Source organism: Desmodus rotundus, chromosome X (assembly GCF_022682495.2).
Source record: "Desmodus rotundus isolate HL8 chromosome X, HLdesRot8A.1, whole genome shotgun sequence".
NCBI lineage: Eukaryota > Metazoa > Chordata > Mammalia > Chiroptera > Phyllostomidae > Desmodus > Desmodus rotundus.
Window position 1 is genome coordinate 85,157,239 of NC_071400.1, and position 4,836 is coordinate 85,162,074.

The 4,836-nt window shown below is 37.0% G+C and overlaps 1 pseudogene; it reads left to right on the forward strand.

Moving 5' to 3' along the window:
• The first annotated feature begins 1,801 nt into the window (after nucleotides 1-1,801).
• LOC112313222 (archaemetzincin-2 pseudogene) lies at nucleotides 1,802-2,839 on the forward strand (annotated as a pseudogene).
• The last annotated feature ends 1,997 nt before the right edge of the window (nucleotides 2,840-4,836 follow it).

The following is a 4,836-nucleotide window of genomic DNA, read 5'->3' on the forward strand; positions in this document are numbered from 1 at the left end:
AAGTGAGAATTGCACATGTGCAATTACTTTATCATTTCCCCATTTTCTCAAAGGGGAATGGTTAAAAGGGAAAAAAATCAAATGGTTGTATACAACAGGTTATATACAGGTTTTATCATGAAGCAGCATTGCAGAAAGACCCATTCATTCCTAAATCCAGTTTTATCATCATATTCTAATAGTGAGAATGCAACTATCTGCAATCCATTTTTCATTCCTATATTAATGAGTTTTGGATGATTTTGTTTTATTTTAATCTCTAATTGAAATTTCTCCATAAGCAAGGTTTTCTTATTGAAAATTATAATAAGAAGATTTTTTCAATGTAGCTGGTAGATTGATATCGAGGCTTTTTATTTTTTTACAAACAGAAATAATCAGTTTCTAAGCTATGACATAAGAAAAACTCTTACCAATTCTAATGTACTGAAAATACAATTGAAATAACTTGCCAGCCCAGAAAAAAAAACCCTGAAGAAATATGCATTATGATATTAACTTTTCATTTGTCAAGGCACAGATTAGAGTTTATATCCAAATGGTTATGTTCTGTGACTAAAAATTCTGATATCTAAGCAGTTTTCTAATTCAAAAAGCCAACTGCTTGTCAATGCTTTGTACTACAAGAAACACTATGCGAGATCCAACAATACTCCTTCTTCCCTCCCTTCCTCCATTTTCCTCCCTTCCTTCTTTCTTTTGTATCTCTCTTAGAGGTTTTTTCTTCCTATGTTCTTATTTCTCTCTCTTCCTTTATTCTTTTCTGTCTCACTTACATGTGTACAGCCCTGAGGAACTCTAATGGATGTTCAAAGATAACATTTTGATTAAAAAATAATAATCTGCCCTGGTTGGTGTGGCTCAGCGGATTGAGTGCTGGCCTGTGAACCAAAGGGTCATTGATTCTTTTCCTAGTCAGGGCACATGCCTGGGCTGGGCCAGGTCCCCGTTGGGGGGCGCATGAGAAGCAACCACACACTGATGTTTTTCTCCCCCTCTTTTTGTCCCTCCCTTCTCCTCTCTCTAAAAGTAAATAAATAAAATCTTTAAAATAATAATAATCATCATCTAGTGATGGATGGGCTTCTTTGAACTTAGTGGCAGGTGAAGATACCCTGCATACTACCTTTATGAACAGGTTCAAATATGCTAGCAGTTAGAAACTTTGTAGTAGAGCAGCTGTTGAACCACTTCAAACTGGAAATGAACAAATACCAACCAAATGGAAACACACACAGTCATTTTATTCCGAGATTGTTATAGCAAGGGAGTCAGCCACTGTCACTTGACTTTTGGCAAAGACACAAAAGCAGGCAGAGGAGTGGGAAAACTTCATAATGAAGAAAGAGAAGGCTTCAGGTATGCCCTACCTGATTGGATAGAGATATTGGCTTTAATTCCCATAAGTGTGACTAATATAAAACAGGCTGGCTTTCTGGGCTGGTTACTATAGATAAAGAGTTGATTTCCAGGGATGGTTCCTGTAGGTTGTGGACCAGAGCTCTATTTTTATGTATCATCTGGCTATTGTCCATTTGGATATAGAGTCTTGCAAATCTGATGGTTGAAAGTGCTGTTTAATGGGTACAGAGTTTCAGTTTCACAAGATGAAAGACTTACAGAGATGGATGGTGGTGATGACTTTACAACAGATGAATGTACTTAATACCACTGAACTATGCACTCAACGTTAGTTAAGATGGTAAATTTTATATTACTTGTATTTTATCAAAATTTAAAAATTGGACAAAAATGAAACCTCTTCTTAAGAACACAGTATGAGTGGAACATTTTTGTCATTATGCAAACAATATATAGCTTTGAACAGACACTACAAACAGCCCTCATCTCAAAGATTGTAGTGCCTATGTTGCATATAAAAACTTAGATGGTGGGGAAGCACTGATGAACAAAGACTTTCAGCCAGAGAGTAATCTTGTTGGCCTCATTACCTTGCATTCACAATGGGATCCAATCACCTTCCATTCTGAGCACCACTCCCAAAGTCTTTGAACAGTTTATCAGTAATCTGTATAAAGAAGTGTAATATTTATGGGGAGTCCATTGGAACTCTATAGAACACCAGGATTATCAGAGAAGAATACATTAAAGAGCTCAAGAGCTACTATGAAGCATTTTTATGTGGGTTTACAGTAAAATTTCTAGACCACTATCCTGTTTATGCAACTTAATGTTCATTTAGATTCAGTGGCAACACACAAAACCTACAAACTCACACAGGAAGCACCTTAAATTCATAAAAGCAAAGAAGTCTGCAAATGGCCTCTCTATCATGAGTATTACCATGATTGGTCTTTACTCCAGAGACTCCTAAAATTTTGTCTTTGGACAAGGCTCTTCGGTAGACAGTGCAAAGATACTCAGCTTTGCCAGATATGGCAGTGATTTTTATTTCCACACTATAAGTGCAAAGTTAAGAAACTTGAGAAAATATCTTCAAGTGCCTATTCAAATTTTATAACTATTATTTTCCTGAAGTCACATGTGTTTTACCTCATTGATCCTATAAGTGTCTAACCTATGAAATTTAACACAAATTTAGCCTCTGACATTGCCACTGGCTGGCAAGTCTAATTAAAGGCTCTAACCACCTGGAAGAATTAGACCATGGGACTTTAGACCTTTGCCCCATCTGCTTAGTAAATTACAGTGTGCAATTCACTTCAATATTATAAAAGATTCAAAGCACAGGTGAGTTAGATTGATGAGGACTCTACAGATACACCTGGAGTAACTCTGAAACATGAATTTGATGAAATCTGTGGAAGCCTTTGAGAAATGGAATGAGTGTATAATGGAATGGCTTTCTGTTCTCTAAAGTATAAACTTTCAAATAGGGACAACTACAATAAAATGCTTGCCCATAAAAAAAATCTGGTAACTACTGAATAAGAACTTATATATATAGAATTTAATGTTTTGAGGTCTTTTAATAGTCTCTCTTTTGCTTTCTAATATACCATCACTAGAAAAGCTATCTGAGGTGCACACTCTAAATGGTGCTATGCAAATCTTCAGACAGGGGATGTGTAACTTGAAGAGTCTACACACTGAGAACATAAAAAGTTAATTGCATGTTTTCACTTGTTTATTAGTGCTGGGTTAAGATATAAAGATTTTTTCTATAGAAAATAAATATCCAAGACCATATTGGGAGGAAAAATTTTCCCTCTACCCTTCAAGGTTAAATTGACACAAGAGAGATTAAAAGGAGAAAAAAACAAATTTTATTTCATAAATATGGAGATCTCATAGCTTTGGGGTCTAAGAAATGACTAGAACAGGCTATCTATACACCTTTTAACCAAAGAAATAATAACTTTGTAAAGAACTGACATGACAAAGAAACTAAGGCTTGGATTATAATTAGTGAAGAAAGTAAGCAGAGTTCTTTTACACAGCTTCTGGGCCCTGAGTTCCCTGTCTGTATAAGGAAGTCTGTCCACCTCCTGGCACCGGCAAGGTACCTATCACTTGGGAGATTTATTTCCTGATTTCAGTATGACAGAGAGGGGGGGTCATAGTGTTCTTCTTACACCAGCTGTTTCTCAAGTAACTTTAAATCAAAATAATCAACATGCCATAAGTGGTACATTTTGTGGTGACCTTCCTTGAACCCCATCAATTGGTATATCCGTACACTTCAGGATATGAGGAAGCAACAAAGGGAAAGAAATTAATTAAACACTTAAAGCCATCTCCTGAAAGAAAAGACTCAGCTAAAAGCAGAGATAATCCTGTTGAAGAAGGAGAATCATTAATATGAGGCTAAGACCTCTGAGAGCTGCCCTGAGGACAGAAGAATTGAACCTCTGGGAAGGAACATACCAGGCTCCCTGAGCCAGCACCCACATGTTGGAAAGCATAATAAATTGTAGCAGTGGTTTGGACAAGTTGAGGATGATCAAGAAGACATAGGAAACTCAAAGCACATATAAGTTGAGATGTTCAAAAGTAGCCTGAGACATACAAAATAGACAAGTAAGTAAACCATACCAGTGTCTACAGAGGCAGATTGAGTTCAACCAAAAAACTGACATGATATTCAAATTCAGCCACCAGTCCAGGATACCTTCTATAATGGAATGAATGGACATAATTGATAGACTTGATTCTCACCCTGAGTTCAGAGAGATAATCCTCTGTGAAAACTGGGAAACTGGGATTTTATTGCAATTCAGTAGAGTACCCCTGCAACTGAGTCAGGTAAAGGAAGTTCAGTTTTGCAGTTATTCTGTCACCACCATCTTCCCTTTAGGTCTCAAATAGGTGTGCACAGAATGACATTTCAATAACTGGGTCAATGACGTCAGTTAAACAAGTTTAGAATGTTAAAGAAGGTTCATAGGACCCAAAATGACAAGGTTTACAAATCTACCATTTATTGCAAGGAGAGGGTAAAATAAGTCAAAGCTTTAGAGTTCAGATATGCATCACAGCAAGGGACTGGAAAGGTTGGAAGCAGGCTCCAAACGTCCTCCCTTAATTAATGGTCCTCCTACTTTACCACTTGGATCAGATATCTCCAACTTTTGCCTGGGTTGAAGATGGAGCCTTGCCAGAGCTTCTTCCACCTTTCAGGTCATTTTATTGCTACATGACCAACCCCAGTGGTAGAACCCTTGTGCAAACCATCAGTATTGCTGCTGTTATCAGGTGTAAACCATCAATCAGATATAAACCATCAATCTCACTTTATAAACAATGCTGACAAGCTGGCACAAAACATGCTGAAACTTGCCTTGGACGCATGGTTACAAAACGATACTGTTAATCATTATTTTTCATTGTCCTTGAGTCAGTACCATGTGGATA